The following is a 23,685-nucleotide window of genomic DNA, read 5'->3' on the forward strand; positions in this document are numbered from 1 at the left end:
TGAATTTCGCTCTCTGTAATTTCACCGGATGTTGTCGAAGTGTCGAACCTTTCCGGATGTTGTCGAACCTTTCCCAAAAAGGTTTAAAGGCTAACGTAAGTGCATGTGATACAACGAACCACATATTTTATTTATAGCTTGTCACTGTGTAATTGTGATACCTGACTATTAAGTCTGTGAGTGTGATGGATCAGCTACAGTAAGTTGTGATTTTAACAATAACCCACATGTAACTAGTTGACAGTAAGTTACTGAAATGCAAATGTAAACTTATTGTGAACCAGCTGCCACTAAGCTACTGGAAGATGCACAATAACAAAGACAGTAGAACTGAAAATGTCAAAAATGATAAAACCACTTAAACTGATACAACATTTCCATTGATGGTTGGCACTAATACTACCTATTTTAAGCCAAGCCCCCAAATATGCGAATGAGCCCCCACTATAAATGTATTATCTTGGGTAGAAAAACTGTATTATTTTACTCGATTATACCGCACATGTATCTGTGAGTTCCTATGTATAGGTGGAACTGGGTTAGAGCTGTCAAATACACAAGCGTCTACTGATATTATAACTGAAGCAGAAATTGGCTGCACCGAGCGGCATTAAGAGAAATCCCATGCGGTCTTGTTTACAAGTTGGAACACTGGAATGTGATGTAATCTACACCTCGATAAAACTGATAGAAATCCTCTTTAATGATTTGCAATGTGAGTGTCCTTATTTCTCTACAGCCTACACTTTCTTGTTCTGAACATTTAACTCAAGTAGGATGGGTGTGGCTTCGTGACAATGACCACACGAGCTGCCACTCACCAATTTGACAGCTCTTGGGCACTTAACAGCTCTAACGCTATCATGTGTTTATGCCGTATCTGATTGAAATTAGGCCTTAATGTCAAGTGACCCTGAGCACAGCTACTTTTGAGTTGGTGTTGTCAGATATTCGCACAATTATTGACTTGATTCCGGGCAGAAACATAAGAACGTATTCTTGCCAATACATCTGTGGCCAATCACTGTCGTCACACTTGTGAAGCAGGAAATTCAGATTGCTGTCATCTAAGAGGTTGTGAGATCAAATCCCAGGTGTGGTTACATCCCAAGTGTGCGAACCAATGTTGAGGTCAATTGCATTTAAGTTCCAGTCAATTCAGAAAGTTAACCCAATTCCTAATTTCATGGATTGAAGATAGTGTTTGAATTTGAATTTCTGTCTACTTCCTGAATACAGTACATTTTTCTATATTTACTGACAAAATACAGTTTAGCTGTAGAAATACATTAAAAGTTGTTTCCAATATTTTCACGACAACTCAGTAGCTGGTAGTGTAACGGATGTGAAATGGCTAGCTAGTTAGCGGGTACGCGCTAGTAGCATTTCAATCAGTTACGTCACTTGCTCTGAAACCAATATGTAGTGTTGCCCCTTGCTCTGCAAGGGCCGCGGCTTTTGTGGAGCGATGGGTAACGAGGCTTCGTGGGTGACTGTTGTTGATGTGTGCAGAGGGTCCCTGGTTCGCGCCCGTGTCGGGGCGAGGGGACGTACTAAAGTTATACTGTTACATTGATGCTGTTGACCCGGATCACTGGTTGCTGCGGAAAAGGAGGAGGTTGAAAGGGGGGTGAGTGTAACGGATGTGAAATGGCTAGCTAGTTAGCGGGTACGCGCTAGTAGCATTTCAATCAGTTACGTCACTTGCTCTGAAACCAATATGTAGTGTTGCCCCTTGCTCTGCAAGGGCCGCGGCTTTTGTGGAGCGATGGGTAACGACGCTTCGTGGGTGACTGTTGTTGATGTGTGCAGAGGGTCCCTGGTTCGCGCCCGTGTCGGGGCGAGGGGACGTACTAAAGTTATACTGTTACAGTAGCATACTATAAATTTACAGGAAGTATCCTATATCAAAAGTATCCTATAAGTTTAACTGCAATTGCAAGTCAGTAATGCCAAGTTAATTTGCAGAACGGGTCAAAAAGTACCCAGTAGGCTGAACTGTCTACAGAAAGTATAACATCTGCTTTGCACTGATATTCAACTGCTGAACAGTACTGTGAAAGGAAAGGAATGAAGGTATAATAGACCTGCACATGCATTGTAGTACAAACAACGTCAGAGCCACCTAAGCGTTAAACCTGTATGTTCAATCTTTATCTTAATCTGCAGTACCTTCCTAACATCACCCACTGGCACTTCTATTACCTACAGTTTGGAACTCAGACACCCAAATTGGTCTCTGCCAAGCCATTTGACAAAAGCATGAAACAATATAAAGGTCTCTACACACAGGGCACTTACACTTGATTGGGGCCCAGGAATGTGGCAGGTTCTTAACTGTTAATCCCTAAAATTCCTGTGAGAGCAAAGCTGCTTGCTGGGCAACCTGTCTGCCGACACCTCATGCATGCTGGGTAAGTATGCTCATAACACATTCCCCTGACTCAGTCGGTGGTCGGCCCAGCGGCTTGGTGTCCGGTGCTGGTCCGTTAGGTCCACCCAGTTGGACACATTTGGCCCAGCTGGTTTTGTAACCAGAAATGTTAAATGTTAGCCACCCCATTTGCTTTGTTATACTCATCTTTGATAGATTAAATGCACCCTGCAAGCAGCTTTGCCCTCACAGGAGTTTCAGAGATAAACAGTTAACAACCTGCCATCTTTTGACCAATCCTTTAGCTTTTCTCAAACTAAGTAAAGACATGTATCACAGGCCTACATTGGTGTCATTTGGTCCTATGGTCCATTAGAAGTACATTTTTAAAGTCTTTTTTAGCATACTATAGCATATTAGCGTGGTCATCTTTGAACGCATCAACGCTATTTTCTCAAAGTCTTTAGGGACTATTATTATGAGTTCAAAAACCTAATTTGGCGGGAATTTGACTTTTAGTCCATGAGTAGAAGATTAGTATAATGCTAATGGTTTCCTTGTTTTTAAATATAAACTACTGGTCAAAAGTTTTAGAACACCTTCTCATTCAAGGGTTTTTCTTTATTGTTTACCATTTTCTACATGTAGAATAATAGTGAAGTCATCAAAACTATGAAATAACACATATGGCATCATGTAGTAACCAAAAAAGTGTTAAACAAATCAAAATGTATCTTATATTTGAGATTCTTCAAATAGCCACCCTTTGCCTTGATGACAGATTTGCCCACTCTTGGCATTCTCTCAACCAGCTTCACCTGGAATGCTTTTCCAACAGTCTTGAAGGAGTTCCCACATATGCTGAGCACTTGTTGGCTGCTCTTCCTTCACTCTGCGGTCCAACTCATCCCAAACCATTTCAATTTGGTTGAGGTAGGGGGATTGTGGAGACCAGGTCATCTGATGCATCACTCTATCACTCTCCTTGTGGGTCAAAAAGCCCTTACACAGCCTGGAGGTGTGTTGGGTCATTGTCCTGTTGAAAAACAAATGATAGTTCCACTAAGCCCAAACCAGATGGGATGGCGTATCGCTGCAGAATGCTGTGGTAGCCATGTTTGTTAAGTGTGCCTTGAATTCGAAATAAATCAAAGACCGTGTCACCAGCAAAGCATCCCCACACCATAACACCTCCTCCTCCATGCTTTACGGTGGGAAATACACATGCGGAGATCATCCGTTCACCCACACCACATCTCACAAAGAACCAAAAATCACCAATTTGGACTCCAGACCAAAGGACAAATTTCCACCAGTCTAATGTCCATTGCTCTTTTTTCTTGGCCCAAGCAAGTCTTTTCTTCTTAATGGTGTCCTTTAGTAGTGGTTTCTTCGCAGCAATTCGACCATGAAGGCCTGATTCATACAGTATCCTCTGAACAGTTGATGTTGAGATTTGTCTGTTACTTGAACTCTGTGAAGCATTTATTTGGGCTGGTAACTCTAATAAACTAATCCTCTGCAGGTAACTCTGGGTCTTCCATTGCTGTTGCGGTCCTCATGAGAGCCAGTTTCATCACAGCGCTTGATGGTTTTTGCGACTGCACTTAAAGAAATTTTCAAAGTTGTTTAAATGTTCTGTATTGACTGAACTTCATGTCTTAAAACTTCTTAGTGCTGCAATCCCGTTAACGGGATCGATATGACAACAGCCAGTGAAAGTGCAGGGCGCCAAATTCAAACAACAGAAATCTCATAATTAAAATTCCTCAAACATACAACTATCTTATACCATTTTAAAGGTAATTGTAACGGTCGTCTTGTGGTGAATGAGTGGACCAAGGCGCAGCGTGAAAGAAAGCCATCTTCTTTTAATGAAGAAAAACAAACACTTCCTAAACGAACAAAAAACAATCGTGAAGCTAAAACGAACTAAGTGCACACATGCAACATAGAACATAGACAATTACCCACAATCACCTAAAGCCTATGGCTGCCTTAAATATGGCTCCCAATCAGAGACAACAATAAACAGCTGTCTCTGATTGAGAACCAAACCAGGCAACCATAGACTTTCCTAAACCTCTCTACTGAACACAACCCCATACACTATACAAAACCCCCTAAACAATACACACACCCTAAACTAGACAAAACACACAAACATCCTATGTCACACCCTGACCTAACTAAACTAATAAAGAAAATCAATATAACAGAGGCCAGGGTGTGACATTAATCTTGTTGTTAATCCCACCACAGTGTCCGATTTCAAAAAGGCTTTACAGCGAAAGCACCAAAAGCGATTATGTTAGGTCACCGCAAAATCACAGAAAGACACAGCCATTTTTCCAGCCAAAGACAGGAGTCACAAAAAGCAGAAATATAGATCAAATGAATCACTAACCTTTGATGATCTTCATCAGATGACACTCATAGGACTTCATGTTACACAATACATGTATGTTTTGTTCGGTAAAGTTCATATTTATATCAAAAAATCGCAGTATACATTGGCGCGTTATGTTCAATAGTTCCAAAAACATACGGTGATTTTGCAGAGAGCCACATCAATTTCCAGAAATACTCATAATAAACGTTGATCAAAGATCAAGTGTTATACATGGAATTTTAGATCCACTTCTCCTTAATGCAACCGCTGTGTCAGATTTCAAAAAAGCTTTACGGAAAAAGCAAAAACCATGCAATACTCTGAGGTCGGCGCTCAGAGCCCAATCAAGCCATACAGGTACCCGCCATATTGTGCAGTCAACAGAAGTCAGAAATTACATTATAAATATTCACTTACCTTTGATGATCTTCATCAGAATGCACTCCCAGGAATCCCAGTTCCACAATAAATGTTTGATTTGTTCGGTAATGTCCATCATTTATGTCCAAATAGCTACTTTTGTTAGCGCGGTTGGTAAACAAATCCAAAGTCACGAAGCGCGTTCACTAAAAGCAGACGAAATGTCAAAAAGTTCCATAACAGTCAGTAGAAACATGTCAAACGATGTATTGAATCAATCTTTAGGATGTTTTTAAAATAAATCTTCAATAATGTTCCAACCGGAGAATTCCTTTGTCTTCAGAAATGGAATAGAACAGAGCTCGCTCTCACATGAACTCGCATGGTCAGCGCATGTTCAGCTCATGATAGACCTTACTCAATCCCCTCTCCTTCGGCCCCACCTCACAGTAGAAGCATCAGACAAGGTTCTAAAGACTGTTGACATCTAGTGGAAGCCGTAGGAAGTGCAAAATGACCCATATCCCACTGTGTATTCGATAGGCGATTAGTTGAAAACCTCAGATTTCCCACTTCCTGGTTGGATTTTTTCTCAGGTTTTTGCCTGCCATATGAGTTCCGATATACTCACAGACATAATTCAAACAGTTTTAGAAACTTCAGAGTATTGTCTATCCAAATAGACAAATAATATGCATATATTAGCAACTGGTACTGAGGAGCAGGCAGTTTACTCTGGGCACCTCTGGGCACCTTTTCATCCAAGCTACTCAATAGTGCCCCTGCAGCCATAAGACGTTAAAGTAATGACGTACTGTCATTTCTCTTTGGTTATTTGAGCTGTTCTTGCTATAGTATGGAGTTGGTATTTTACCAAATAGGATTATCTTCTGTATAACCGCCCCCTACCTTGTCACAACACAACTGATTGTCTCAAATGCATTAAGAAGGAAAGAAATTCCACAAATTAACTTTTAAGAAGGCACACCTGTTAATTGAAATGCATTCCAGATGACTACCTCATGAAGCTGGTTGAGAGAATGCCAAGAGTATGCAAAATTGTCATCAAGGCAAAGGGTGGCTACTTTGAAAAATCTCAAATATTAAATGTATTTAGATTTGTTTAACACTTTTTTGGCTACTACATGATTCCATATGTGTTATTTAATAGTGTTGATGTCTCCACTATTAGAAAATAATAAAAATAAAGAAACATTTGAATGAGTAGGTGTGTCCAAACTTTTGACTGGTACTGTATATATATATATATATATATATATATATATATATATATATATATATATATATGTAAAAAATATATATATATTTCCTGAGCTTTCTTATTTCTCCTAGATGAAGGACAAACACTTCAAAATCTTGTTTCTTCTTATTTATTTGATGACTGTCTTTTTTGCCATTTATGAATATGTTATACAATGTGTTTCTCTGGGCTATAGTAGTAAAGGCCAAATTCTATATTTTCTCAAATATTTTTTTATTTTTTATACCTAAAGAGGTCCTAAAATTCCAATTCAAATAGCTAAATGATCCATAGAATGACCATCTTATAACAATTCCATGTGTCTCAGTGCTGTCCTGAGGCTCTATGGCAGGGGTGTCAAACTCAAATACCCAGTGGGCCAAAATGTAAAACCTGAACAAAGTCGCGGGCCAACATTGAACAAATGAACCTTTTAATATGGACCCAAACAAGTTTTGCTTTAACATTGAATATGGAACAAGCATCGCTTATTACCATACAATATATAATTTAATAGTGGAGACATGCAAAATCGAATTTCAAATGAAAAAACACATCAATGGCATTAATTTATTAAATAAATAAAATTTAAATAAAAATCGTATGCCTCTTTTCTATTTGCAGCCTTCTGATTTAAATACCAAAATAAACTTTTTCCAGATGCGTCGCAGCTCTCATCCACAGCGAGGGAGAACGCAACGAAATCTTTTCCCTTTTCCATCAGCTGGTCATACAGATTGGTGGCAAGATCACATGTGCGATCAGCTACTGTGTTCCTGCTCAGGCTCACGTTTGAAAATGCTTGCTTTTTCTCTGGGCATACGAGGTCACAAACTTTCATCATGCACTTTTTCACGAACTCTCCCTCATTAAAGGGCCGGGCTGATTTTGCGATCTCTGCTGCCACTATATAACTAGCCTTTACAGCAGCCTCACTTTGTGATGTGGCTTTTTTGAACATATTCTGTTGTGAAACCAAACTTCTTTTCATCTCCTCTACTTTCTGGCTCCTTTGAGTCATGTCCATGTCCTTGTATTTGTCATGGTGTTTCGTTTCATAGTGTCGTCTAATGTTGTACTCCTTACTTACAGCCACGTTGACTCCACAAACAAGACAAACAGGTTTGTCTTTTACATATGTAAACAGATATTCTGCCTCCCACTTGTCCAGAAAGCTCCTGTTTTCTGCCTTTCTTTTCGCCATTTTTGGGAAGGGATAGCGCGCTGACAGTTGTAGCGTCTATGTTGCTATGACTACTGTCACAGAGGAGAGGGCGTTTCTGGGTCCTGTCCTGATTGGCACGCGAAAACAACAGCAGAGCATTATGGGATTCGTAGTATTAGCGGTGAATGCGCTGTATAATACCGGCGGGCCAGCTCTAGTAGTAATTTGGTATTGTCTCGCGGGCCAAATATAATTACCCCACGGGTCAAATTTGGCCCGCGGGCCAGAGTTTGACACCCATGCTCTATGGGGTTGGTTTAGGATATTGATCTGAGCCTCGAACAGCTGGCTGAGGGGACTCTTCTCTTGTTTCATCTCTTGACATTGTAGGGTTGTGTGATAAAATGTTTGGGGTTGATGGCGCTTTTTCCAATAGGAATAAGGAGGGAGTATTGGCCCAATTCTGCTCTACATTGAGTTGAGTTTTTCTTTGCACTTGCAATACACTCTTGCAAAACTCTGCACGCAGTATTTTGATTGGATGTTTGTACCATTTGGTCAATTCATTATTGAAAACCTTGCTGCCGTATAGAGCAGTTGCTTCTAAAACTGATTGGAAAATGTTGAGCAAGATCCTAATTGGAATTAAGACTGAATGTTTCTTTTAATGGCATAGAATGCTCTTCTTGCTTTCACTCTCATCTTGTTCACAGCCATGCGAAACCTCTGAGTGCACTCCCTCCCCTCCCCTCCCCTCCTGGGTAGGTGTGTGTGTGTGCGTGTGTGCGTGCGTGCGTGCGTGTGTGTGTGTGTGTTAACCGTAAAATGAGTGTGTGTCATGTATTTTAAAAATGTCATGACTAGGTTTGCAAAATGTCATGACTAGGTTTTGCAAAAACCAAAAAGGGAATGTATAGAAAGTTCCAGGAATTTTGCAACCCTAGGCATGACATATGTAACTGAGTAGATAGGGCTGTAGGCTTAACTGTGTGTTTTATGATTGACAGCATGTCTACAGACCATCACACTGCTAGGTCCCATGTTTGGTTTCCTGCTGGGGTCATTGTGTGCCAGACTCTATGTAGACATTGGATCTGTCGATCTGGTTAAGATAATCACGTACTGTACACATTATTGTGTTAGGGTCCTTTCTACTAAGCAATGTATATTAATTTTGAATCCAAATTCATTCAAAACCACGCAAAAATAGTCAAATGATTCCCTTTATGTTATTACTATTATCAGTATAGTGTGTGTATCGGTGCTTATGATAGAGATGTTTCTCACCTCTTCCAGAGACTGTGAACATCACCCCAAGGATGCCCGCTGGGTGGGGACCGGGTGGCTGGGTTTCCTGGTCTCCTCTGTCATCATGCTCCTGTCAGGCAGGGAGAGGAGAGCAAGCTGCCTCCCAGCACCCCTACTCAGGATGGGGCAGGGAACATCACCCCACATCAGACCATGACGCTGAAATTGCAAAAGGTGGTCAGACTTTCATTGGCGATGTTCAGATAACTTATGACTAGAGACCAACGTTTTTCTTGGTCACTCAGGTCATGTGGACAAGAAAAATGCCTGGCCCTATTTGAGATAGAAATAGAATCCTGTGCCTATCTTTTATGACGGACATTTCTATACAGGAGCAATACATTCTATACCGGGCCCTCTAACTATAAAGAATAAAGACTCAAAGCATTCACATAACACAAACCAGAAAGAGTAACTGTGTTGTATGTTTTTCTCTTATAGCTTCAGGTTTCATACCGTCACTGAAGAAGCTACTGAGCACACCAGCGTACCTTCTGCTTCTGTGTGGCAGCATCCTGAAGTTCAACTCCTTCATTGGCCTGCTCATGTTCAAAGCCAAGTACATGGAACAGCAATTTGGCCAATCAGCAGCCAGAGCCAACTTCCTCATTGGTTAGACACTGTAGCTACATGTTTCACAATCAGCTACCATCTTTATAAACCAACTAGGGCCCCACTACTGGCTGTAAGCGAATGACTGATGCGCATTTGGAGCAATACTGGCTGTATCCAAGGCTCAGTCAATCATTCACATTACAACAGAATGCAGCATGCAACTGAAGAGAGAAGAGACAACCAACTTGCTAGTTACAGCATCAGCGTGCGCTCTGGAAAGACAGCAGAGAGTGGAAAGGCAGTTTGCCAGTTACAGCAGCGCGTCCCCTGAACGATAACGAAGAGGTAGGTGAAAAGCCTGACCAAGGAGACTGGGGTGAGAAGGTGATGAAGCGTACTTCATGAGCTGTAACCGAAAAACAATGGCCTTTGGAAAGTTTGAGGTGAGGGAGCAAGTGTGGTGGAACAAGAATTGTTAGCATTGTTAAGTATCTTGCTAGCTGGATCGAATTCTCCGCGTTAGCTAGCCAGAGAAATGTTGAGCAACGTTTGCCAACTTAGCTGATCAAATAATTGCGTTTATGCTGTGAAAATTAGCTGGGTAAGTTAATGAAGTCAAGCAGCTAGCTAACAGGAACGTTACAACATCGGATAAGCTAACGTTAGTAAACGAACCAACTCGCTATAGTATTAACTGGTATACGACTTCTTGCCGTTCCTCAAGTTATAACGTGTTAGTTGCTTACTGGACCCTGGCAATCTGTGTGACATGTTAACTAGCTAACGACCTAACTACTATCAATGAACCAGCTGTATTTCATCACCTCCTTCATGGCCTACCTCCTCCTCCTTCTGCAGTTTGGCATTAAGTTTTACAACGTTCCTACAACGTGTGTCACGTTCCTGACCTATTTCTGTTAGTTTGTTGTATGTGTTAGTTGGTCAGGACGTGAGTTTGGGTGGGCATTCTATGTTGTCTGTTTCTATGTTGGTTTAAGGGTTGCCTGGTATGGCTCTCAATTAGAGGCAGGTGTTTGGCGTTCCTCTAATTGAGAGTCATATTTAGGTAGGTTGTTTCACAGTGTTCGTTGTGGGTGGTTGTCTCCTGTGTCAGTGTTTGTCGCACCATACGGGACTGTTCGGTTTGTGTTGTACATCGTCATTTTATGTGTAGGCTATTTTCCCTGTTCGTGCGTTCTCGTGTTTAATGTAAGTTCGTCGTTCAGGTCTGTCTACTCCGTTTGTTGTTTTGTTAGTTTATAGTGAAGTTCGTGTTTTCGTCTTGTCTTTAATAAATATTATGTGTTCACAACCCGCTGCGCCTTGGTTCCCTCAATACTCCTCCTTTTCGGTTGAAGAGGAGGAGGACCACCGTTACAGAACCACCCACCAAATAACCAGAACCAAGCAGCGGTGTAAACGGAGTAAGGGACAGCGCAAGAAGGAGGAATGGACTTGGGACGATGTATTGGACGGTAAAGGTTGCTACACATGGGAGGAGATCCTGGCTGGAAGGGATCGCCTCCCATGGGAACAGCTGGAGGCACTGAGGAGAGCAGAGGCAACCGGAGAAGGGAACCGGAGTTATGAGGGGACGCGTCTAGCACGGAAGCCCGAAAAGCCCGTGAGTACCACCCAAATATTTCTTGGGGGGGGGCTAAGAGGTAGTGGGCCAAGGGCAGGTAGGAGACCTGCGCCCACTTACCAGGCTAACCGTGGAGAGCGGGAGTACGGGCAGACACTGTGTTACGCAGTAGAGCGCACGGTGTCTCCTGTACGTGTGCATAGCCCGGTGCGGGTTATTCCACCTCCCCGCACTGGTAGGTCTAGATTGGGCATTGAGCCAGGTGTCATGAGGCCGGCTCAACGCGTCTGGTCTCCAGTGCGTCTCCTCGGGCCGGCATACATGGCATCTGCCTTACGCATGGTTTCCCCGGTTCGCCTACATAGCCCGGTGCGGGTTATTCCACCTCCCCGCACTGGTCGGGCGACCGGGAGCATTCAACCAGGTAAGGTTGGGCAGGCTCAATGCTCAAGAGAGCCAGTACGCCTGCACGGTCCGGTATTTCCGGCGCTACCTCCCCGCCCCAGCCCAGTACCACCAGTGCCTACACCACGCACCAGGCTTCCAGTGCGTTTCCAGAGCCCTGTTCCTCCTCCACGCACTCTCTCTATGGTGCGTGTCTCCAGCCCGGTGCCTCCAGTTCCGGCACCACGCACTAAGCCACCTGTGCGTCTCCAGAGCCCTGTACACACTGTTCCTTCTCCCCGTACTCGTCCTGATGTGCGTGCACTCAGCCCGGTGCCACCAGTGCCGGTACCACGCACCAGGAATATAGCACGCTTTGAGAGTCCAGTGTGCCCTGTCCCTGCTCCCCGCACTAGGCTTGAAGTGCGTGTCCCCAGTCCGGTGCCTCCAGTTCCGGCACCACGTACCAGGCCTACAGTGCGTCTCAGCCGGCCAGAGTCTGCCGTCTGCCCAACGGCGCCTGAACTGTCCGTCTGCCAAGCGCCGCATGAACTGCCCGTCGGTATTGAGCCTTCAAAGCCGCCCGTCTGCCATGAGCCTGCAAAGCCGCCCGTCTGCCATGAGCCTACAGAGCCTTCCGCCAGACAGGAGCCGCTAGAGCCTTCCGCCAGACAGGAGCCGCTAGAGCCTTCCGCCAGACAGGAGCAGCCAAAGCCTTCCGCCAGACAGGATCAGCCAGAGCCATCCGTCTCCGCAGCGCCATCTGAGCCATCCGTCTCCCCAGCGCCATTTGAGCCATCCGTCTCCGCAGCGCCATCTGAGCCATCCGTCTCCCCAGCGCCGTCTGAGCCATCCGTCTCCCCAGCGCCGTCTGAGCCATCCGTCTCCCCAGCGCCGTCTCTGTCCCGAGCCATTAGAGCCGCCCGTCTGTCCCGAGCCGTCAGAGCCGATAGTCAGTCAGGAGCCGCTAGAGCCAGTCGTCAGTCAGGATCTGCCAGAGCCGCCAACCAGACAGGATCTGCCAGAGCCGCCAACCAGACAGGATCTGCCAGAGCCGCCAACCAGACAGGATCTGCCAGAGCCGCCAACCAGACAGGATCTGCCAGAGCCGTCAGTGAGCCATGAGCGTCCAGAGCCGTCAGCCAGCCATGAGCGTCCAGAGCCGTCAGCCAGCCATGAGCGTCCAGAGCCGTCAGTGAGCCATGAGCGTCCAGAGCCGTCAGTGAGCCATGAGCGTCCAGAGCCGTCAGCCAGCCATGAGCGTCCAGAGCCGTCAGCCAGCCATGAGCGTCCAGAGCCGTCAGCCAGCCATGAGCGTCCAGAGTCGTCAGCCAGTCATGAGCTGTCCCTTAGCCCAGAGCGGCTATTTACCCAGAACTGCCCCTCAGTCCAGAGCTGTCTCTCTGTCCGGAGCTGCCTTTCAGTCCGGAGTTGCCCCTCTATCCTAAGCTACCTCTTTATCCTGAGCTACCTCTCTATCCTGAGCTATCCCTCTGTCCTGAGCTATTTCTCTGTCCTGAGCTACCTTGTCCCGGAGCTGTCCTTTATCTTGGTGTTGCCCCTTAAATTAGGTAGGGGAAATAAGAGGGTGGTCATGATAAGGGGTAAACGTAAGCTGGGATTGACTATGGTGGGGTGGGGACCTCGTCCAGAGCCTGAGCCACCACCGTGGTCAGATGCCCACCCGGACCCTCCCCTAGACTTTCTGCTGGTGCGCCCGGAGTTCGCACCTTTAGGGGGGGGTTATGTCACGTTCCTGACCTATTTCTGTTAGTTTGTTGTATGTGTTAGTTGGTCAGGACGTGAGTTTGGGTGGGCATTCTATGTTGTCTGTTTCTATGTTGGTTTAAGGGTTGCCTGGTATGGCTCTCAATTAGAGGCAGGTGTTTGGCGTTCCTCTAATTGAGAGTCATATTTAGGTAGGTTGTTTCACAGTGTTCGTTGTGGGTGGTTGTCTCCTGTGTCAGTGTTTGTCGCACCATACGGGACTGTTCGGTTTGTGTTGTACATCGTCATTTTATGTGTAGGCTATTTTCCCTGTTTGTGCGTTCTCGTGTTTAATGTAAGTTCGTCGTTCAGGTCTGTCTACTCCGTTTGTTGTTTTGTTAGTTTATAGTGAAGTTCGTGTTTTCGTCTTGTCTTTAATAAATATTATGTGTTCACAACCCGCTGCGCCTTGGTTCCCTCAATACTCCTCCTTTTCGGTTGAAGAGGAGGAGGACCACCGTTACAACGTGTAATTATTACATCTGATTGGTGGGTTGATACTTTCATTCAATCATTGAGTTCAGCCATTTATATTTAAAAACTAAAGTTTTGATCAGTGGAATATGAGGGAGAGTTAGACCAAAACACACATGGGCTTGTGCCAGGCTCCCTCTTGTGGGAATATACAGTATGATTGTTACTAAGCCAGGATTCCTGGCTGTTTTGTCACTGCCTATGTCAATGATAGTTCAGCAACAATTATTTAAACATCATTATTGCCAGCCATTTTCTCTGTCCCCCAAGAGTGTAACAGAGACTGCTCCTGCTTGGCTGGGGAGTGGGACCCTGTGTGTTCAGACAATGGCATCACCTACACCTCCCCCTGCCTCGCAGGCTGCTCCAGCTTTACAGGTTACGGCAAGAACACGGTACCAATACTATTAATGTACTGAGTGTACAAAGCATTCACAGGGATGCTGGCCCATGTTGACTCCAATGCTTCTCACAGTTGTGTCAAGTTGGCTGTATGTCTTTTGAGTGGTGGACCATTCTTGATACACACGAAACTGTTGAGTGTAAAAACCCCAGCAGCGTTGCAGTCCTTGACACAAACTGGTGCCCCTGGCACCTACTACCATGCTCCGTTCAAAGGCACGTAAAGATTTTGTCTTGCCCATTCACCCTCTGAATGGCACACATACACAATCCATGTCTCAATTGTCTCAAGCCTTACAATATATTTTTTAACCTTTCTCCTCTTTATCTACACTGATTTAAGTGGATTTAACTAGTGACATCCATAAGGGATTATAGCTTTCACCTGGATTCACCTGGTCAGCATATGTCATGGAAAGAGCAGGTGTTCTTAATGTTTTATACACTCAGTGTAACTCATTGGCACTGAAATAAGTTATTTTCAACCATTACCTGGGGCCTTGTTGGGGCCTTATCTCCCACCCGGGACGAAGAGGACTAAGTAAGTAATTGCTGATTGGCAATAAACTATTATTTTGACGTATGGGAAAAAATATGGTGTGCAATTCCTATGTAGAGAAGGTTCTCTCTGGCAGTTGTTCAATATGACTTCAACTTGTACAGGGGGTTCTTGTAAAATAGATTTTTAATGTCAATGTGACTCCCTGTTTAAATAAAGGTTCAATAAAATTAAAAAAACATCAACACAAACACAGGATATGGGGTATCACATGGTATCCCATCATTACATACTAGGCCCTACTGCTCCTGCATTCCAGCACCATTCCAGCATCTGGAATTGACTCAACATGTTTGAGGTGGGGGATCAATACATGTGGGGGAAGTGGTGGCTGTCGAATGTATGATTCTGATATGACCAGGTAAGTTCATTGTGTGTGTGGGGAGGCGCGCGCCAATGTGTGTGTGCGTCCATCTTTGTGTGCATACTCTGAGGTGTGTTTGAAAATGAATGAGCAGCAGTGTTGTGGTGTCCTATCCCGTCCTTGCAGAGTGATCTTCCTTGGCCTCATCACATGTTTCAGTGGCTCATCCTACTTTTTCATCATCGCAGTCATGACAGTTTAGGAGGGAGGGGGACACCACCACGGGACAGCCCACACACTCATCGCTAGAGATTGAACTTCAGACTCCCCCCAAAACCACTGAACCCCTCAACACACCGAAAGAGATTAAGGTGCACACCCCTAAAGAGGGAGCCGGAACAGGATAACTCCCTCCAAACTCACAAAGACACAGAGGAGGAGGAACTATCCAACACCCAGGGAGAGAGAACGAGTGACCTCAGTCACAGCCAGAAAGAGGAGGTGGAAGAGGCATTAGATAGAGGAGAGGGGGAGGTTATCCCAGATGCCTTTCCTCCTGCTCATGTGAGCAAGAAGGAGCAGAAGCCTTCTGATCATCCAACGGGCAGGCAGAGGGAGAGGTCATAGTGAACCACACCCACAGAGAGAAAGAAAACCCACACAACCTCTTGGTTGAGATGGACCACACAGAGGTAGATGGGCCTTCAGGGCTAGCCAGTCAGCCTGCCTGCTCTGATCCTCAAGTCAATTGTATTTAAATTCATGTTCATTAAAGATTTTTATTCAAGAATTGAAAAGTCCCATTTACTTAATGATAATTTTTCACTGTCTGAAACCCTCAAGAACCAGGGTGAGTCTGGGTCACCCTTTTACTGGGCAAACACAACTTGCATGTCATCATAGACTAGGCCGAAACGTTAATCTTTTAAAAATTTTTGCATTTTTTATAGTGAGCAAGAGTTGTGCTTTATCCTTTTCTACGATGATTAAAGTTTTTTGTTGCACCTTAACTCAACGTTGGTTGAGTGCCCTCCGTTTTTTTGTTGTCAAATAATATATATATTTTTTAAATGAAATAAGTAAATTATTAAAAGCATTCAAATTGGGATGTTTCCCCCTTATTTACACAACCTACTCCACACTTGCAAAGTGAACGTTTTTAGAAATGTTCTGATATTAAGTAGTAAACAGAAGAAAAGCAGAATTGAATCCAATTATAATGCAAATAATTGAATGGTCTATGGTTCAATCCCATTTCTGAAGGTCTGATGAATAATGAGTATTGTTCCTCTTCCTTGTGGCAGGCGCAGCAGCACACTGCCCTCCAAAGCACGCAAAAAAATTGCCAGACTGCCCCTTTCCTAGCTCTGCATGGAACATTCAGTGTCACATCCCTGGTTACGTGTGGGGTGACAATAGGGATGACCACAGCAACATCCTCTGGAAAGGGAAAAAAGAGGGACAGAATGTAAGCAAATGCAAACCGTAGGTTCTAAACACTGGCCAGTTGAAAGGTTCTACTAAGATGTCATGACAAACGGCACCTGTCAGAGTGCTCTCTAAGTGTTACTCACCTGCTTGGATGTCAGCTGGCAGAGTGGCGAAGACGGCTATCGTGAGAGTCCTTTCTTCAGGTGTGACGTCCACAACCTCCAAGAGGGAAGAGATGGGCTCTGCCTCTGTATTAGGGGTGATGTCCACAACATTCAGGTGGGAAGAAGCCAGATCTGCCTCTGTATTAGGGGTGATGTCCACAACATTCAGGTGGGAAGAAGCCAGATCTGCCTCTGTGTTAGGGGTGATGTACACAACATTCAGGTGGGAAGAAGACAGATCTGCCTCTGTGTTAGGGGTGATGTCCACAACCTCCAGGCGGGAAGAACCCGGGGCTGCCTCTGTGTTAGCGGTGATGTCCACAACTTCCAGGTGGGAAGAAGCCAGGTCTGCCGCTGTGTTAGGGGTGACAACAACAATCCTGATGAGCTCTACTACTACAAGGCACCAAGATATCATCACAACAGGCATCTGTCAGAGTTCTCTATCAGTGCTACTCACCTGCTTGGATGTCAGCTGGTAGTGTGGTGGAGACGGCCACCGCGAGGACAGGGGGGACTGGTAGGTTGGCTGCAGGGGGCTGGAAGCAGCTCTGCACCTCGTCCGCCACAAAGGCACAGACAGAGCTCATATAAAAAGGGCTCTGGAGGTCATCCGTGGAGAAGGACTGACTGATTCTCCTGAGGATCGACCGCACAGAGTCAAAAGCAGCAGCCCGGGAGAAAGGAATGTGAGGGGAAGGGTCCTTTAACATGCTGGAGAGTTTCTCCACTACGGCCACCACCATGCCCACGGCCATCCCGCTTATTATGATTGGGTGCTCTGAATGGCCTTACTCTGGCTGAAGCCACAGGGCCAGGAGGAGCCTGGGCACCACCTCCACCACCACCTGGGATGGGCTGAGAAGATTGCTACGGGGCTCATTGGACTGCTCGCCCAGAATGCTCCTCACAGCTCTCTCCACGATGCTGTGGACCTTATGGTCGCTGAAATCAACAAAAAGGAGAAGACAAAGCTAAACGATGTGCAATGTGCTCACAGAGAACACTGTCTTAGTCTGTTTCTGCATAGTTCCAGATGTGTAGATAAATGGATCAAGTCATATGCAGGGCAGTACATGGAACTCACATGTCTGCTGGCAAGGTGGGGTGCATGGAGCGGCGAAGCTTGCAGAAAGATTTGTGCTCTATATGTCCATAATTTTTAGGCAAGTGTTTACTTCCCAGGCCTGCCGTAGGAAACAGGAAGTCCCATTAGTGTAATTTCACAACAGATCTATTCTGATGTACCAACTAGTTGTTGAAAAAGCTAGTAAAAAGCTCACTGACTTGTAGTATGTCTCTAACTCTCATTCTCTTACCAGCCGAGCGAGGTCGTTTCCCTCCTCCAGGGTTTCCTTCCACACCCTTCAAATAAAACACAGAGCAATTCAACTTTCCTAGCTTCAGATTTTTCTGTTGTTTATTTTACCCACACCTCCTGGAGTGCTGCTGGTGGCAGGGAATGGCAGTGAGGGTGAGTGCTGACGTGGTACTCACCTCTCCCTAAGGGATTTTTTGCCCTGAGACACCAGCCAGTTGCTCATGTGCTCCGTGGTGACATGGGGCGGGACCTGGCCTTGACACTGGAGCAGCAGATAGTGGACCATGAGCTTCTTCTGCAAGATGAGGTAAGGTGTGAGACCGTGCCACGAAATACCATATACTATGCTTTCAGAAGGGCCTCTCACAACATTTCACAACTGCTCATGCCTCACAATTTTCAAGTGATATTAACAACTCTCATGACCAACTTCTCTAAACTGTCTTGAAATGAAACTCTTTCTGTTTATTTTTTTGTGGGATGAATCTTACCTGTTTATTGCAATATGTTTCCTCCCAGCAGGCCTGCAGAGTCTGAAAATAAAGGCTGCTTCTACAGAATTCCTTTGAAGAGAATGAAAATAATGATTCTTTGTTATGCACATTATGCTAAAATAGATTTATCCTAAGATTACCTTTGTGGGACCATAAGTGAACTCTGGAATGCACCAAACCCTATCCGTGGTAAGATGGGGTAGAAATGCAGCGCTGTAGATATACAGGATGCTCTAGAGATAACAGGAATGACTTAAAGTCGTGAATGATCAATGACTGTGGACTCGTCCAATATGCTGCACTTAGAATGGAGTTGTAGGCGATGTTTGGCGCCAAATAGAATGTTTACATTCTATTTCTTTGGAGAAATGGAATGTGTAGAACCTGTATAAATGGGTATACTTCTATGTCTGTATTTTGTGAAAGATTAAGCTCTTTATTTTGTCATAATGTGTATATGAGGACGTAGGAGCCCGTCCCGATTCATGACGCGATTATCCAGGTGCATGTTGCTTAGACCTAATCCAACCTTGGCTTACAAGTTAGATACATTGTTTATATATGCCTATACACATCTATCGACCACATCCATTTAAAGCAATGATTGTCAATTGAAAATGTGGTTGTTGTGTTATCCTGTTGTGCGCCTTGAGTGTCAGAGTCCCCTTAAGCACATTATTCCAATATTTCCGAGCTCTGAATTGACATAAGGTACACTTTTGCAAAGCTATTCGGTTAAAAATAAGAGTATGAATGACAATAAACCCATGACTTGTATTGTATGCATAATAGTGTAGTAAATAGTATCGCTCGGCGTGGGGGGGGTTAACCGTTATAGGTCTCCAAGGCGCGTACAGACCATCACTTCGTTGTCTTGTTGGTAATAGTAAAAATGCATGACAGTTGGCATTGCAATAGTCGAACAGTTGTTATTCATTTTGTTTCATACATTAAACAGGCATTTGAGAAGGGTTGCAGTTGTACCTATGACGCACAGACACACTAAAGCTGTACAGTGTAGTTTGAAAAGTCAGTTTCAATTATTTGCAGATGTATTCCCTATTATTTACAAATCGAAAGATGTAATATCTGAAATGAATGTGGCAGAACAGTTTAGCATAGAGTTCCTGTCGGAGTCTTCTCCTTCAGTCTTTTTGCCTCCTAGGCCTCGTTTCTCATTACATGGGACTTTCCCAGTGCCGACTTCACATGAGATGTCCGCTGTCTACTGTCATGTGGTGCTGAATGACAGATCTCGCTATTCCGATTTCGCTGCTGTCCATGGTGCTGAAACATCCAGTTTTGGCTATTTGCAATTGTACGACCATCCAACATTTACACCACACACATACAGACACACGTTAATGCTAATTTCTCACACGCTTTTGAACTCTGCTCAACTTGCAACAAGAACACTGAAAGACCATTTAATTCCAAGTGCGTTAGTGTTTGAATAAAGATGCGGGGAATGAAATCAATGTGTGGATGTTGATTGGACAATGTATATGTGCTTTACAGAAGCAATTTTGTGGCATTCCCTGTATTATGATCAGATTGCTTTGTTTAAGCCAGACTGGAAATTTGTTCTGAGAAACTATGCCGATTATACCATGATAGCTGTAAAAAATAAATAAAAAAAAAGGCAATGTTTATATGACCCCCTTTCAAAGAGTCGATCATTTATCACTGCAGATATACAGTGCATTCAGAAAGTGTTCACACCCCTTAACTTATTCCTCATTTTGTTTTCTTACAGCCTGAATTACAAATGGATTAAATTATAGTTTTTTATCATACCCAGCTACAGACAATTCCCCATAACGACAAAGTGAAAACGATAACGACAGAATTTTTGCAGATGTATTGAAAATTAAATACAGAAATATCTCATTTACATAAGTATTCACAATACATGTTAGAAACACCTTTGGAAGCGATTAAAGCTGTGAGCTGTGAGTCTTTCTGGGTAAGTCTCCAAGAGCTTTGCACACCTGGATTGTACCATATTTACAATATACAATATATACAGTACCAGTCAACAGTTTGGACACACCTACTCATTCTAGGGTTTTTCTTATTTTTTTTATTGTAAACCAAAAAGTGTTAAACAAATCAAAAATATATTTCATATTTGAGATTCTTCAAAGTAGCCACCCTTTGCCTTGATGATAGCTTTGCACAGTCTTGGCATTCTCTCAACCAGCTTCATTGGTTCCAACCGCAGTGTCTTTCTGAGACGCAGAGTAGGTGAACGGATGGTCTTCACATATGTGGTTCCCACCGTTAAGCATGTAAGATGAGGTGTGATGGTGTGGGGGTGCTTGCTGGTGACACTGTCAGTGATTTATTTAAAATTCAAGGCACCCTTAACCAGCATGGCTACCACAGCATTCTGCAGTGATACGCCATCCCATCTGCTTTGCGCTTAGTGGGACTATCTTTTTTTTCAACAAGACAATGACCCAACACACCTCCAGGCTGTGTAAGGGCTATTTTACCAAGTAGGAGAGTGATGGAGTGCTGCATCAGATGACCATTGAGATGGTTTGGGATGAGTTGGACCACAGAGTGAAGGAAAAGCAGTCAACAAGTGCTCAGCATATGTGGGAACTCCTTTGAGACTGTTGGAAAAGCATTCCAGGTGAAGCTGGTTGAGAGAATGCCAATAGTGTGCAAAGCTGTCATCAATGCAAAATGGTGGCTACTTTGAAGAACTACAAATCTCAAATATATTTTGATTTATTTAACACTTTTTTGGTTACTACATGATTCAATATGTGTTATTTCATAGTTCTATTCTACAATGTAGAAAATAGTAAAGATAAAGGAAAACCCTTGAATGAGTAGGTGTGTCCAGTAGGTGTGTAGACAGCCATTTTTAAGTCATCTCATAGATTTTCAAGCCGAATTATGTCAAAACTGTAATTAAGCCAATTAGGAACATTCAATGACTTCTTGGTAAGCAACTCCAGTGAATATTTGGCCTTGTGTTTTAGGTTGTTGTCCTGCTGAAGGGTGAATTTGTCTCCCAGTGTCTGGTAGAAAGCAGACTGAACCAGGTTTTATCGTAAAAAAAACTCCCTCGTTCTTGCCGATGACATGCATACCCACAACATGTTGCAGCCACCACCATGCTTGAAAATATGAAGAGTGGTACTCAGTGATGTGTTGTGTTGGATTTGCCCCAAACGTAACGCTTTGTATTCAGGACATAAAGTTAATTTCTTTGCCACATGTTTTGCAGTTTTACTTTAGTGCCTAATTGTAAACACAATGCATGTTTTGGAATATTTTTATTCTGTACAGGCTTCCTTCTTTTCACTGTCAATTAAGGTTAGTATTGTGTAGTAACTCAAATGTTGATGACTCATCCTCAGTTTTCTCCTATCACAACCATTAAACGTTCTAACTGTTTTAAAGTCACCATTGGCCTAATGGTGAAATCCCTGAGTGTTTTCCTTCTCCAGCAACTGAGTTAGGAAGGATGCCTGTATTTTTGTAATGACTGGGTGTATTGATACACCATCCAAAGTTGAATTAATAACTTCAACATGCTCAAAGGGATATTCAATGTCTTCTTTATTTGTACCCATCTACCAAAAGATGCCCTACTTTGTGAGGCATTGGAAAACTTCCCTCGTCTCTTTCGTTGAATCTATGTTTGAAATTCACTGCTCGACTGAGGGACATTACAGATAAATATATGTGTGGGGTACGGAGAAGATGTAGTCGTTCAAAGGTCATGTTAAACACTATTATTGCACACATAGTGAGTCCATGCAACTGTTTATGTGACTTGTTAAGCAAATTTTTACTCCTGAGCTTATTTAGGCTTGCCTATTGTAAGTTACTTATCTGTGTTTACTGTGTTGTGTAATACTCTGCAGGTAGCTATGCCACTTATACAGTCCTTTGTTAATCGTGTTGTTGCTCTACTTGTGCTATCAGTTATTGTGTATATTCATTACCCCTGTTTTCTGTCCATTACTGAACCACTACCATTACATTACCTTTCCATGTCCATTTCATTACTGCGTGTCAATAATGTATCCTTGTATGTAACTCTGAGGTTGCCTTCTTACTGGGGGAGGTGCTAGCGCAACCTGGTCTCAGAGCATTTCGTATTATTCTGTATGTATATCAGAGACACCCCATTTAGTATGAAATGTTATGTTATATATGCTATGTATTCATTTGTAAATGTCTATCACCCATACAGTATAATATGTTACGAATTACAATTCATATTATATTGTATGTTATGAATTTGCAAAACGTACAATATGTTACAAACTTGCAAAACGTACAATATGTTACAAATTTGCAAAACGTATGATAAGAATTCTAGCTAGGTGGCTAACGTTAGCTACTTGGCTAACATTAGTTAGGTTAGGGTGTAGGTTTAGGGTTAGGGTTAAGTTTAGGAGTTAGGTAACAGGGTTAAGGTTAGGGTTAGGGGAAGGATTAGCTAAAAGGGTTAAGGTTAGTGTTAGGGGAAGGGTTAGCTAACATGCTAAGTAGTTGCAAAATTAGCTAAAAAAGTAGTAAGTAGTTAAAAAGTTGCTAGTTAGCTAAAATGCTCAAGTTGGCCGTGATGAGATTCAAACTCGCAACCTTTGGGTTGCTAGACATTCGTGTTATATGCCAACCCATCCACCCTGACGAACCACCCTTCTTTCATTTTTGTCTTAAGTAACTATCTGTCTTATATAACCATACCAAACGTAACATATAATACGAAACCGTAGTTTTTCGGTCCCCAAATGTACATTTATTATGTTACGTCTAGTCTATGAGACCAGGCTGGAGTCTGGAGTCCAAATGGAGTCTCTTTCACTCTTAGGTGTGGTGCTGGCTCTAGATGCATGTGCCTACGTGCTACTGGGCCTTGTCATCTTGCTGATCAAGAGGAAGCTCCAGAGAGACCAGGAGTCAGCTTAAAAAACACCCAGCCATGGGGCTCTGTAAGCAGGGTAAAACAGACGTGGTGAGTTTGGACGCAGCTGCACTCTGTTGAGAACTGAAGAACTACTCAAGATTCCCACGAGATGTTCCATCTAAGAGGACCCTGCTGGAGAGTTCCATGGTCGTCTCCATAGTGATTGGGTCGCGGTGGTTCCTGTGGTGCGTTCCGAGTTCTTCGACCCAGCTCTATCCATTTTCTATAGGGGCATCTCAAATGACATTTGTCGAGTGCGGCACTACTTTTAACAATAACCATCTGCTAAGTTAAAGGTTATTTGTCTCAACAACTGTTGTTTTAAGGAGTTGGTGTTGTTGTTTTCCTGTATTGGCATTATTAGTGTGAAGACGATTATAACTATTACTGTAATGAACATTAGTCACCACTAGGTGACAGCACAGAGCTGATGTGGTCATGTCTGT

Source organism: Salvelinus alpinus, chromosome 37 (genome assembly GCF_045679555.1).
Source record: "Salvelinus alpinus chromosome 37, SLU_Salpinus.1, whole genome shotgun sequence".
Classification (NCBI taxonomy): Eukaryota; Metazoa; Chordata; class Actinopteri; order Salmoniformes; family Salmonidae; genus Salvelinus; species Salvelinus alpinus.